The following is a 12072-nucleotide window of genomic DNA, read 5'->3' on the forward strand; positions in this document are numbered from 1 at the left end:
AAACGCTGTGGATAACAAACAAGAAATACGTTGGCGCCCTAGCAACAGCACCACCATGTCACAGAAAATTAAATGCCCCGGGTGAGGATCGAACTCACGACCTTAAGATTATGAGACTTACGCGCTGCCTACTGCGCTACCGAGGCACGGGTGCACCGCTTGTCCTGGAAACTGGGTAAACACCTTACCCAATATTAGACGTAGAGACACTGTACTTCCTGGATAACGTGTTCTGTTGCTACACGTGCACTGCCGGCCCAGTTGATTGCGGTGCTGCTGCAGCTGTTGCAACGATAGGCAGCACTCCTTGTCGTTGAAGTTCAGTGCCTCGGAGGCACCCGGACCCAGCAACTTGTGAGGCCAGGCCGACGCTAGTCTGTAGAACATGATGCGAGCGTCCTAGTGGGGACCCGCGAGTGCTGCGTTCTCGGTCCTTCTCAAGGGAAATCCAGCTACACATTCTTGTGGATCGTGCATCTCAAGCGCTCAAGCCACGCGGCAGCATTATCGCGGGAAAAGCAAAATGATGCATCGGCCGGGAATCGAACCCGGGCCGCCCGCGTGGCAGGCGAGCATTCTACCACTGAACCACCGATGCTCGGGCCAGCGGTAACTTGACGCTGCTTGCCGAGCAGATGTCTCAAGGGAAAGTGGGACTGCCGTCAAGCGCCGTAGCATTCTGTGGAAAAGATGCTGCAGACGCTGAATCCTGCACTGCACTGCTCTGCTTAAAAATGCCGCCAGAACGCGGTCCTCTGCGTACTCTTGCGTTGCCGGCGCCCAACTCTTGCCAAAGGATGCGAAATGTGCGCGGATACGCTGTCCGAATGCGTCTGGATGTGCTCCCCTAGCCTGCCTCGAAATGCGCCTGCCAGGTACGATCACCTTCGGCCGCTGCCGACTGGCGGGAAGCCGACACAGCGCGGACGCGCGGCGCTCGCTTGTGCGGTGGTGGTGTAATGGTCAGCATAGTTGCGTTCCAAGCAGTTGATCCGGGTTCGATTCCCGGCCACCGCAGCAGGCTTTTAATTTCGCGTATGAGTACTTTTGCCACGCGCTCTTAAATTATTGTTTTTTCGCCCTCTTACTCGCTGCATACCAGCCCTTAGTGTGTCTCGACTTGTCTCGACTTTGCTCGGCTGACGCGAGAGCTGACGCTCTCAAATCGGCCTATATCAAAACGACAAGCACGAGAAACGACTGAGAGAGGTAAGGAGAGGCGAGGCGATGGACACACAGCACGCCCCCTTCATTTCACGGTGGCGTCTCCCTGACCGAATCGGGCTGTAGCTCCGAAAAGAAAGGAGAAACAAAAATAGGAAGTAAAAGTGCCAATAGCGCCCTGTGTTCCCATGCGCTCACCCGCCCAAGTACTGACAAGGGCCAAAGTTGTTACGCATCGGCAATCGGACATTTTCTTTCATTTTCTCTTTATCGGTTGAGAACCAGTGTATTCAAGATATTATGGCCATTGCCGAGTGAATGCTGTAGCGCTCCCCGACGAGTCGGGTTCGGATCCTCTATCAACTTCCACGCAGGGTGATGATCTTTTGGTCACCACACTCGCCAGCTGAAATCGGCGCCGCCTTTTCGTAGTAGGAAAAGAGTAGTGGCCCGTGGGGGGATCGAACCCACGACCTTCGCGTTATTAGCACGACGCTCTAACCAACTGAGCTAACGGGCCTCGGCAGATGCAGTTGCTCAGCCCTACGCTGGAAACAGGTGGCATGAAGCCGCACACCATTTCTATGGTCGTCGTGTGTCTGCTTCCCTAGTCTATATTCTGCTGACGGTCACGAAACAGTAGCTATATTGCGAGCAGGACGGGAAACGGCCGCTCGGACAGCTCAAACTTGTCACGATTCGTGTGGAAAAAATTCCGTTCCGGTACCGGGAATCGAACCCGGGCCTCCTGGGTGAAAGCCAGGTATCCTAGCCACTAGACCACACCGGATGTGGCCGTTTCGTTCGACCGTTCGTACGGTCGCTTGTCGCATTTCGTGTCGAGTGCCGCGTCGGCGCCCCCCTCTCTTTGCGAGCATCTGTGCACATACTGACTGGCAAGGCGCGCACCTCAAACGTCGCAGAGCAATGCTTTTGGCTTCATGCTCTGCTGGGAGAAGAGGAAAAGGGAAGCTGTAAGTAGCAATAACAGGAAGTAAACATTTTCCCGCTGAAGCGTTGAAACGCTGTGGATAACAAACAAGAAATACGTTGGCGCCCTAGCAACAGCACCACCATGTCACAGAAAATTAAATGCCCCGGGTGAGGATCGAACTCACGACCTTAAGATTATGAGACTTACGCGCTGCCTACTGCGCTACCGAGGCACGGGTGCACCGCTTGTCCTGGAAACTGGGTAAACACCTTACCCAATATTAGACGTAGAGACACTGTACTTCCTGGATAACGTGTTCTGTTGCTACACGTGCACTGCCGGCCCAGTTGATTGCGGTGCTGCTGCAGCTGTTGCAACGATAGGCAGCACTCCTTGTCGTTGAAGTTCAGTGCCTCGGAGGCACCCGGACCCAGCAACTTGTGAGGCCAGGCCGACGCTAGTCTGTAGAACATGATGCGAGCGTCCTAGTGGGGACCCGCGAGTGCTGCGTTCTCGGTCCTTCTCAAGGGAAATCCAGCTACACATTCTTGTGGATCGTGCATCTCAAGCGCTCAAGCCACGCGGCAGCATTATCGCGGGAAAAGCAAAATGATGCATCGGCCGGGAATCGAACCCGGGCCGCCCGCGTGGCAGGCGAGCATTCTACCACTGAACCACCGATGCTCGGGCCAGCGGTAACTTGACGCTGCTTGCCGAGCAGATGTCTCAAGGGAAAGTGGGACTGCCGTCAAGCGCCGTAGCATTCTGTGGAAAAGATGCTGCAGACGCTGAATCCTGCACTGCACTGCTCTGCTTAAAAATGCCGCCAGAACGCGGTCCTCTGCGTACTCTTGCGTTGCCGGCGCCCAACTCTTGCCAAAGGATGCGAAATGTGCGCGGATACGCTGTCCGAATGCGTCTGGATGTGCTCCCCTAGCCTGCCTCGAAATGCGCCTGCCAGGTACGATCACCTTCGGCCGCTGCCGACTGGCGGGAAGCCGACACAGCGCGGACGCGCGGCGCTCGCTTGTGCGGTGGTGGTGTAATGGTCAGCATAGTTGCGTTCCAAGCAGTTGATCCGGGTTCGATTCCCGGCCACCGCAGCAGGCTTTTAATTTCGCGTATGAGTACTTTTGCCACGCGCTCTTAAATTATTGTTTTTTCGCCCTCTTACTCGCTGCATACCAGCCCTTAGTGTGTCTCGACTTGTCTCGACTTTGCTCGGCTGACGCGAGAGCTGACGCTCTCAAATCGGCCTATATCAAAACGACAAGCACGAGAAACGACTGAGAGAGGTAAGGAGAGGCGAGGCGATGGACACACAGCACGCCCCCTTCATTTCACGGTGGCGTCTCCCTGACCGAATCGGGCTGTAGCTCCGAAAAGAAAGGAGAAACAAAAATAGGAAGTAAAAGTGCCAATAGCGCCCTGTGTTCCCATGCGCTCACCCGCCCAAGTACTGACAAGGGCCAAAGTTGTTACGCATCGGCAATCGGACATTTTCTTTCATTTTCTCTTTATCGGTTGAGAACCAGTGTATTCAAGATATTATGGCCATTGCCGAGTGAATGCTGTAGCGCTCCCCGACGAGTCGGGTTCGGATCCTCTATCAACTTCCACGCAGGGTGATGATCTTTTGGTCACCACACTCGCCAGCTGAAATCGGCGCCGCCTTTTCGTAGTAGGAAAAGAGTAGTGGCCCGTGGGGGGATCGAACCCACGACCTTCGCGTTATTAGCACGACGCTCTAACCAACTGAGCTAACGGGCCTCGGCAGATGCAGTTGCTCAGCCCTACGCTGGAAACAGGTGGCATGAAGCCGCACACCATTTCTATGGTCGTCGTGTGTCTGCTTCCCTAGTCTATATTCTGCTGACGGTCACGAAACAGTAGCTATATTGCGAGCAGGACGGGAAACGGCCGCTCGGACAGCTCAAACTTGTCACGATTCGTGTGGAAAAAATTCCGTTCCGGTACCGGGAATCGAACCCGGGCCTCCTGGGTGAAAGCCAGGTATCCTAGCCACTAGACCACACCGGATGTGGCCGTTTCGTTCGACCGTTCGTACGGTCGCTTGTCGCATTTCGTGTCGAGTGCCGCGTCGGCGCCCCCCTCTCTTTGCGAGCATCTGTGCACATACTGACTGGCAAGGCGCGCACCTCAAACGTCGCAGAGCAATGCTTTTGGCTTCATGCTCTGCTGGGAGAAGAGGAAAAGGGAAGCTGTAAGTAGCAATAACAGGAAGTAAACATTTTCCCGCTGAAGCGTTGAAACGCTGTGGATAACAAACAAGAAATACGTTGGCGCCCTAGCAACAGCACCACCATGTCACAGAAAATTAAATGCCCCGGGTGAGGATCGAACTCACGACCTTAAGATTATGAGACTTACGCGCTGCCTACTGCGCTACCGAGGCACGGGTGCACCGCTTGTCCTGGAAACTGGGTAAACACCTTACCCAATATTAGACGTAGAGACACTGTACTTCCTGGATAACGTGTTCTGTTGCTACACGTGCACTGCCGGCCCAGTTGATTGCGGTGCTGCTGCAGCTGTTGCAACGATAGGCAGCACTCCTTGTCGTTGAAGTTCAGTGCCTCGGAGGCACCCGGACCCAGCAACTTGTGAGGCCAGGCCGACGCTAGTCTGTAGAACATGATGCGAGCGTCCTAGTGGGGACCCGCGAGTGCTGCGTTCTCGGTCCTTCTCAAGGGAAATCCAGCTACACATTCTTGTGGATCGTGCATCTCAAGCGCTCAAGCCACGCGGCAGCATTATCGCGGGAAAAGCAAAATGATGCATCGGCCGGGAATCGAACCCGGGCCGCCCGCGTGGCAGGCGAGCATTCTACCACTGAACCACCGATGCTCGGGCCAGCGGTAACTTGACGCTGCTTGCCGAGCAGATGTCTCAAGGGAAAGTGGGACTGCCGTCAAGCGCCGTAGCATTCTGTGGAAAAGATGCTGCAGACGCTGAATCCTGCACTGCACTGCTCTGCTTAAAAATGCCGCCAGAACGCGGTCCTCTGCGTACTCTTGCGTTGCCGGCGCCCAACTCTTGCCAAAGGATGCGAAATGTGCGCGGATACGCTGTCCGAATGCGTCTGGATGTGCTCCCCTAGCCTGCCTCGAAATGCGCCTGCCAGGTACGATCACCTTCGGCCGCTGCCGACTGGCGGGAAGCCGACACAGCGCGGACGCGCGGCGCTCGCTTGTGCGGTGGTGGTGTAATGGTCAGCATAGTTGCGTTCCAAGCAGTTGATCCGGGTTCGATTCCCGGCCACCGCAGCAGGCTTTTAATTTCGCGTATGAGTACTTTTGCCACGCGCTCTTAAATTATTGTTTTTTCGCCCTCTTACTCGCTGCATACCAGCCCTTAGTGTGTCTCGACTTGTCTCGACTTTGCTCGGCTGACGCGAGAGCTGACGCTCTCAAATCGGCCTATATCAAAACGACAAGCACGAGAAACGACTGAGAGAGGTAAGGAGAGGCGAGGCGATGGACACACAGCACGCCCCCTTCATTTCACGGTGGCGTCTCCCTGACCGAATCGGGCTGTAGCTCCGAAAAGAAAGGAGAAACAAAAATAGGAAGTAAAAGTGCCAATAGCGCCCTGTGTTCCCATGCGCTCACCCGCCCAAGTACTGACAAGGGCCAAAGTTGTTACGCATCGGCAATCGGACATTTTCTTTCATTTTCTCTTTATCGGTTGAGAACCAGTGTATTCAAGATATTATGGCCATTGCCGAGTGAATGCTGTAGCGCTCCCCGACGAGTCGGGTTCGGATCCTCTATCAACTTCCACGCAGGGTGATGATCTTTTGGTCACCACACTCGCCAGCTGAAATCGGCGCCGCCTTTTCGTAGTAGGAAAAGAGTAGTGGCCCGTGGGGGGATCGAACCCACGACCTTCGCGTTATTAGCACGACGCTCTAACCAACTGAGCTAACGGGCCTCGGCAGATGCAGTTGCTCAGCCCTACGCTGGAAACAGGTGGCATGAAGCCGCACACCATTTCTATGGTCGTCGTGTGTCTGCTTCCCTAGTCTATATTCTGCTGACGGTCACGAAACAGTAGCTATATTGCGAGCAGGACGGGAAACGGCCGCTCGGACAGCTCAAACTTGTCACGATTCGTGTGGAAAAAATTCCGTTCCGGTACCGGGAATCGAACCCGGGCCTCCTGGGTGAAAGCCAGGTATCCTAGCCACTAGACCACACCGGATGTGGCCGTTTCGTTCGACCGTTCGTACGGTCGCTTGTCGCATTTCGTGTCGAGTGCCGCGTCGGCGCCCCCCTCTCTTTGCGAGCATCTGTGCACATACTGACTGGCAAGGCGCGCACCTCAAACGTCGCAGAGCAATGCTTTTGGCTTCATGCTCTGCTGGGAGAAGAGGAAAAGGGAAGCTGTAAGTAGCAATAACAGGAAGTAAACATTTTCCCGCTGAAGCGTTGAAACGCTGTGGATAACAAACAAGAAATACGTTGGCGCCCTAGCAACAGCACCACCATGTCACAGAAAATTAAATGCCCCGGGTGAGGATCGAACTCACGACCTTAAGATTATGAGACTTACGCGCTGCCTACTGCGCTACCGAGGCAGGCGATCGCCACGCCTTCTGGAATCTCGGTAAGTACCAAATACCGGTGGTAGAGAGTCTGCACTTCGTGGCTCATTTTTTTTTTCTGTTGCTACACGTGCATTCCCGGCGCGACAGGCAACTTGCGATGCTAGGCCGACGCCAGTATGTACAATAGCGCACAACAGTCCAAACGAGCAGTCGTGCGCGCTGCATGTTCGGTTATTCCCACACGGATATCCCGCGGTTCATTCTCATGGCTCACGCAGTTCGAGTGCGAAAGACACGCAGCACCACTATCGGAGAAAAAACAAAATGATGCATCGGCCGGGAATCGAACCCGGGCCGCCCGCGTGGCAGGCGAGCATTCTACCACTGAACCACCGATGCTCAGCTAGTTCACAGCTTCCTGGTGCTTTCCGCGGCAGACGTCTGAGGGGAAAGTGGGACTGCCGTCCAGCGCCGTCGCATCCTCTCGAGAGAATGCTACACACGCTGAATCCTGAACTGCACTGCACTGCTTAAAAATGACGCCCGAACGCGATCGCCTAAGTACTCTTGCGGCGCACGTGCGCGACGACTCTTGCCAAAGGACGCGAAATGTGCGTAGAGACGCTGTCTGGATGCGCTCGCCTACCCCGTAATGCGCCTACAGCTACGACCACCTTGAGCCGCCGCCGACAGGCGGGAAGCAGACACAGCGCGGCGTGCGCGGACGGAAACCGTGCGGTGGTGGTGTAATGGTCAGCATAGTTGCCTTCCAAGCAGTTGATCCGGGTTCGATTCCCGGCCACCGCAGCCGGCTTTTACTTTTGCGTATGAGTACTTTTGCCACGCGTCTTTAAATTAATCTTTCTTTCGCCCTCTTACTCGCTGCAGGCCACCCTATAGTGTGTGCGTCGATTCCCCTTGAGTCTCGACTTGTCTCGACTTTGCTCAGCTGACGCGAGAGCTGACGCTCTCCAATCGGCCTATATCAAGAGGACAAGCACGCGAAACGACTGAGAGAGGTATGGCGAGGCGGCCACCACATTACTTATGCCTCAAGTAAATACCTGCTGCCTGTTATCATGTATTGTCTGATGTCACATGTTCTGTCAGACAAATTCAGTTTTATTACTGGTACATTCCTTTTTTTTTTTTTTTTTTTTTCTTTGTTGAAAATTTTACAACACGCTCCTTCATTTCACTGTGGCCGCACGGCGCGACTTGGCATACCGAAAGGCATAACGTGGCGCCAGTGCCCTTGACCGAATAGCGCTGCAGCTCCGAAACCGAAGAGGAAAGAGAAATACGAACTGAAACTGTCGGCAGTGCCCAGTGTTCGCAGGCGGTCACCCGCCCAAGCACTGACAACGCCCAGCTTCGCGCAGTAGCGGTGATCGGACGAGAAACTGTGTGTTCACCGTGCTGTGACCAGTGAAGTGTTTTAGCGCGTCCCGACAAGTCGCGTTCTGGTCCCCTATCAGCTCCCACACAATGTGACGATTTCTTTGTTACCATACTTCCCCGCCGAAATCGGCGTTGCCTTTTTGGAAGAGTGAAATCGTAGTGGCCCGTGGGGGGATCGAACCCACGACCTTCCCGTTGTTAGCACGACGCTCTAACCGACTGAGCTAACGGGCCTCGGTGCAGACAGTCTTTCATCGCTTCGCGGTAATTGCTCTGCGTATTGCCATGTAACATTTCTATGGTAGCAGTCCAACAGTGGACCAGCGTCTCTTCTCCCTTTATTCCGCTGCTCGTAGTAATTTCATTGCGTGCCCGTTTCTCTCGACTGTTTTCAGCTGACGTTTATGAACCAGTAGCTATAATGCGAGGAGGACGTGAAACAGCCTTTCGCAGGGTCAAAACTTGTCGTGACTTTTGCCGAAAAATTCCGTTCCGGTACCGGGAATCGAACCCGGGCCTCCTGGGTGAAAGCCAGGTATCCTAGCCACTAGACCACACCGGACGCGCACATTTTCTTCGGGGTTTACACCCGGTCCACTCGCTTTCCGTGTCGCACGTTCCCTGTTTGCGAGCATCTTTTCGCGCGCCCATGGCGAGGCGCGCATGGCAAAAGTCACAATCCATTGCTTTATGCCTCGTTGTTACAGGGGTAGGAGGAAAAGCAAAGCTGTAAGTAGTAATATTTATTTACTTATTTCGCAAGTAAATACCTGCTGCCTGTCATCATACAGCAGGTCATACATTGTGGGACTTTACACGTTATATCGTACGAAATTCAGTTTTATTACTAGTACTTTTTTCCTTGAAAATTTTACATAAGAACTGCAAGTAGTAATAACGGGAAGTAAACATTATCACGCTGAGTCGTTGAAGCCTTGAGGATAACAAAGTACAAAGTGTTCCGCTCCTTCGCAAACCCCAGAGCCGTCGATTTAGCTGTGGACGAAAGTAAATTAAATGCCCCGGGTGAGGATCGAACTCACGACCTTAAGATTATGAGACTTACGCGCTGCCTACTGCGCTACCGAGGCAGGCGATCGCCACGCCTTCTGGAATCTCGGTAAGTACCAAATACCGGTGGTAGAGAGTCTGCACTTCGTGGCTCATTTTTTTTTCTGTTGCTACACGTGCATTCCCGGCGCGACAGGCAACTTGCGATGCTAGGCCGACGCCAGTATGTACAATAGCGCACAACAGTCCAAACGAGCAGTCGTGCGCGCTGCATGTTCGGTTATTCCCACACGGATATCCCGCGGTTCATTCTCATGGCTCACGCAGTTCGAGTGCGAAAGACACGCAGCACCACTATCGGAGAAAAAACAAAATGATGCATCGGCCGGGAATCGAACCCGGGCCGCCCGCGTGGCAGGCGAGCATTCTACCACTGAACCACCGATGCTCAGCTAGTTCACAGCTTCCTGGTGCTTTCCGCGGCAGACGTCTGAGGGGAAAGTGGGACTGCCGTCCAGCGCCGTCGCATCCTCTCGAGAGAATGCTACACACGCTGAATCCTGAACTGCACTGCACTGCTTAAAAATGACGCCCGAACGCGATCGCCTAAGTACTCTTGCGGCGCACGTGCGCGACGACTCTTGCCAAAGGACGCGAAATGTGCGTAGAGACGCTGTCTGGATGCGCTCGCCTACCCCGTAATGCGCCTACAGCTACGACCACCTTGAGCCGCCGCCGACAGGCGGGAAGCAGACACAGCGCGGCGTGCGCGGACGGAAACCGTGCGGTGGTGGTGTAATGGTCAGCATAGTTGCCTTCCAAGCAGTTGATCCGGGTTCGATTCCCGGCCACCGCAGCCGGCTTTTACTTTTGCGTATGAGTACTTTTGCCACGCGTCTTTAAATTAATCTTTCTTTCGCCCTCTTACTCGCTGCAGGCCACCCTATAGTGTGTGCGTCGATTCCCCTTGAGTCTCGACTTGTCTCGACTTTGCTCAGCTGACGCGAGAGCTGACGCTCTCCAATCGGCCTATATCAAGAGGACAAGCACGCGAAACGACTGAGAGAGGTATGGCGAGGCGGCCACCACATTACTTATGCCTCAAGTAAATACCTGCTGCCTGTTATCATGTATTGTCTGATGTCACATGTTCTGTCAGACAAATTCAGTTTTATTACTGGTACATTCCTTTTTTTTTTTTTTTTTTTTTTCTTTGTTGAAAATTTTACAACACGCTCCTTCATTTCACTGTGGCCGCACGGCGCGACTTGGCATACCGAAAGGCATAACGTGGCGCCAGTGCCCTTGACCGAATAGCGCTGCAGCTCCGAAACCGAAGAGGAAAGAGAAATACGAACTGAAACTGTCGGCAGTGCCCAGTGTTCGCAGGCGGTCACCCGCCCAAGCACTGACAACGCCCAGCTTCGCGCAGTAGCGGTGATCGGACGAGAAACTGTGTGTTCACCGTGCTGTGACCAGTGAAGTGTTTTAGCGCGTCCCGACAAGTCGCGTTCTGGTCCCCTATCAGCTCCCACACAATGTGACGATTTCTTTGTTACCATACTTCCCCGCCGAAATCGGCGTTGCCTTTTTGGAAGAGTGAAATCGTAGTGGCCCGTGGGGGGATCGAACCCACGACCTTCCCGTTGTTAGCACGACGCTCTAACCGACTGAGCTAACGGGCCTCGGTGCAGACAGTCTTTCATCGCTTCGCGGTAATTGCTCTGCGTATTGCCATGTAACATTTCTATGGTAGCAGTCCAACAGTGGACCAGCGTCTCTTCTCCCTTTATTCCGCTGCTCGTAGTAATTTCATTGCGTGCCCGTTTCTCTCGACTGTTTTCAGCTGACGTTTATGAACCAGTAGCTATAATGCGAGGAGGACGTGAAACAGCCTTTCGCAGGGTCAAAACTTGTCGTGACTTTTGCCGAAAAATTCCGTTCCGGTACCGGGAATCGAACCCGGGCCTCCTGGGTGAAAGCCAGGTATCCTAGCCACTAGACCACACCGGACGCGCACATTTTCTTCGGGGTTTACACCCGGTCCACTCGCTTTCCGTGTCGCACGTTCCCTGTTTGCGAGCATCTTTTCGCGCGCCCATGGCGAGGCGCGCATGGCAAAAGTCACAATCCATTGCTTTATGCCTCGTTGTTACAGGGGTAGGAGGAAAAGCAAAGCTGTAAGTAGTAATATTTATTTACTTATTTCGCAAGTAAATACCTGCTGCCTGTCATCATACAGCAGGTCATACATTGTGGGACTTTACACGTTATATCGTACGAAATTCAGTTTTATTACTAGTACTTTTTTCCTTGAAAATTTTACATAAGAACTGCAAGTAGTAATAACGGGAAGTAAACATTATCACGCTGAGTCGTTGAAGCCTTGAGGATAACAAAGTACAAAGTGTTCCGCTCCTTCGCAAACCCCAGAGCCGTCGATTTAGCTGTGGACGAAAGTAAATTAAATGCCCCGGGTGAGGATCGAACTCACGACCTTAAGATTATGAGACTTACGCGCTGCCTACTGCGCTACCGAGGCAGGCGATCGCCACGCCTTCTGGAATCTCGGTAAGTACCAAATACCGGTGGTAGAGAGTCTGCACTTCGTGGCTCATTTTTTTTTTCTGTTGCTACACGTGCATTCCCGGCGCGACAGGCAACTTGCGATGCTAGGCCGACGCCAGTATGTACAATAGCGCACAACAGTCCAAACGAGCAGTCGTGCGCGCTGCATGTTCGGTTATTCCCACACGGATATCCCGCGGTTCATTCTCATGGCTCACGCAGTTCGAGTGCGAAAGACACGCAGCACCACTATCGGAGAAAAAACAAAATGATGCATCGGCCGGGAATCGAACCCGGGCCGCCCGCGTGGCAGGCGAGCATTCTACCACTGAACCACCGATGCTCAGCTAGTTCACAGCTTCCTGGTGCTTTCCGCGGCAGACGTCTGAGGGGAAAGTGGGACTGCCGTCCAGCGCCGTCGCAT

General features: G+C 53.8%; 27 non-coding genes across 27 annotated transcripts; 5 read left to right on the plus strand and 22 right to left on the minus strand.

Annotated features, from left to right (window-relative positions):
- Positions 1-73: 73 nt before the first annotated feature.
- Trnam-cau lies at positions 74-146 on the minus strand. The gene has a single exon. It is a non-coding gene; the product is annotated as a tRNA-Met (tRNA).
- Positions 147-527: 381 nt separating this feature from the next.
- Positions 528-598, minus strand: Trnag-gcc. Its single transcript has one exon. It is a non-coding gene; the product is annotated as a tRNA-Gly (tRNA).
- A 347-nt stretch (positions 599-945) lies between these two features.
- On the plus strand, positions 946-1017 carry Trnag-ucc. The gene has a single exon. It is a non-coding gene; the product is annotated as a tRNA-Gly (tRNA).
- Positions 1018-1610: 593 nt separating this feature from the next.
- On the minus strand, positions 1611-1684 carry Trnai-aau. The gene has a single exon. It is a non-coding gene; the product is annotated as a tRNA-Ile (tRNA).
- A 198-nt stretch (positions 1685-1882) lies between these two features.
- Trnae-uuc lies at positions 1883-1954 on the minus strand. Its single transcript has one exon. It is a non-coding gene; the product is annotated as a tRNA-Glu (tRNA).
- A 303-nt stretch (positions 1955-2257) lies between these two features.
- Positions 2258-2330, minus strand: Trnam-cau. Its single transcript has one exon. It is a non-coding gene; the product is annotated as a tRNA-Met (tRNA).
- Positions 2331-2711: 381 nt separating this feature from the next.
- On the minus strand, positions 2712-2782 carry Trnag-gcc. The gene has a single exon. It is a non-coding gene; the product is annotated as a tRNA-Gly (tRNA).
- A 347-nt stretch (positions 2783-3129) lies between these two features.
- Trnag-ucc lies at positions 3130-3201 on the plus strand. Its single transcript has one exon. It is a non-coding gene; the product is annotated as a tRNA-Gly (tRNA).
- A 593-nt stretch (positions 3202-3794) lies between these two features.
- On the minus strand, positions 3795-3868 carry Trnai-aau. Its single transcript has one exon. It is a non-coding gene; the product is annotated as a tRNA-Ile (tRNA).
- Positions 3869-4066: 198 nt separating this feature from the next.
- Trnae-uuc lies at positions 4067-4138 on the minus strand. The gene has a single exon. It is a non-coding gene; the product is annotated as a tRNA-Glu (tRNA).
- A 303-nt stretch (positions 4139-4441) lies between these two features.
- Positions 4442-4514, minus strand: Trnam-cau. The gene has a single exon. It is a non-coding gene; the product is annotated as a tRNA-Met (tRNA).
- A 381-nt stretch (positions 4515-4895) lies between these two features.
- Positions 4896-4966, minus strand: Trnag-gcc. Its single transcript has one exon. It is a non-coding gene; the product is annotated as a tRNA-Gly (tRNA).
- Positions 4967-5313: 347 nt separating this feature from the next.
- Trnag-ucc lies at positions 5314-5385 on the plus strand. Its single transcript has one exon. It is a non-coding gene; the product is annotated as a tRNA-Gly (tRNA).
- A 593-nt stretch (positions 5386-5978) lies between these two features.
- Trnai-aau lies at positions 5979-6052 on the minus strand. Its single transcript has one exon. It is a non-coding gene; the product is annotated as a tRNA-Ile (tRNA).
- Positions 6053-6250: 198 nt separating this feature from the next.
- Trnae-uuc lies at positions 6251-6322 on the minus strand. Its single transcript has one exon. It is a non-coding gene; the product is annotated as a tRNA-Glu (tRNA).
- Positions 6323-6625: 303 nt separating this feature from the next.
- Trnam-cau lies at positions 6626-6698 on the minus strand. Its single transcript has one exon. It is a non-coding gene; the product is annotated as a tRNA-Met (tRNA).
- A 298-nt stretch (positions 6699-6996) lies between these two features.
- Positions 6997-7067, minus strand: Trnag-gcc. The gene has a single exon. It is a non-coding gene; the product is annotated as a tRNA-Gly (tRNA).
- Positions 7068-7403: 336 nt separating this feature from the next.
- Positions 7404-7475, plus strand: Trnag-ucc. Its single transcript has one exon. It is a non-coding gene; the product is annotated as a tRNA-Gly (tRNA).
- Positions 7476-8229: 754 nt separating this feature from the next.
- On the minus strand, positions 8230-8303 carry Trnav-aac. The gene has a single exon. It is a non-coding gene; the product is annotated as a tRNA-Val (tRNA).
- Positions 8304-8559: 256 nt separating this feature from the next.
- Trnae-uuc lies at positions 8560-8631 on the minus strand. Its single transcript has one exon. It is a non-coding gene; the product is annotated as a tRNA-Glu (tRNA).
- Positions 8632-9087: 456 nt separating this feature from the next.
- Positions 9088-9160, minus strand: Trnam-cau. Its single transcript has one exon. It is a non-coding gene; the product is annotated as a tRNA-Met (tRNA).
- Positions 9161-9457: 297 nt separating this feature from the next.
- Trnag-gcc lies at positions 9458-9528 on the minus strand. Its single transcript has one exon. It is a non-coding gene; the product is annotated as a tRNA-Gly (tRNA).
- A 336-nt stretch (positions 9529-9864) lies between these two features.
- Trnag-ucc lies at positions 9865-9936 on the plus strand. The gene has a single exon. It is a non-coding gene; the product is annotated as a tRNA-Gly (tRNA).
- A 755-nt stretch (positions 9937-10691) lies between these two features.
- On the minus strand, positions 10692-10765 carry Trnav-aac. Its single transcript has one exon. It is a non-coding gene; the product is annotated as a tRNA-Val (tRNA).
- A 256-nt stretch (positions 10766-11021) lies between these two features.
- Positions 11022-11093, minus strand: Trnae-uuc. The gene has a single exon. It is a non-coding gene; the product is annotated as a tRNA-Glu (tRNA).
- Positions 11094-11549: 456 nt separating this feature from the next.
- Trnam-cau lies at positions 11550-11622 on the minus strand. The gene has a single exon. It is a non-coding gene; the product is annotated as a tRNA-Met (tRNA).
- Positions 11623-11920: 298 nt separating this feature from the next.
- Positions 11921-11991, minus strand: Trnag-gcc. Its single transcript has one exon. It is a non-coding gene; the product is annotated as a tRNA-Gly (tRNA).
- Positions 11992-12072: the final 81 nt, after the last annotated feature.

The sequence above is a fragment of the Schistocerca piceifrons genome, unplaced genomic scaffold (assembly GCF_021461385.2).
Source record: "Schistocerca piceifrons isolate TAMUIC-IGC-003096 unplaced genomic scaffold, iqSchPice1.1 HiC_scaffold_616, whole genome shotgun sequence".
In the NCBI taxonomy this organism is placed as follows: Eukaryota; Metazoa; Arthropoda; class Insecta; order Orthoptera; family Acrididae; genus Schistocerca; species Schistocerca piceifrons.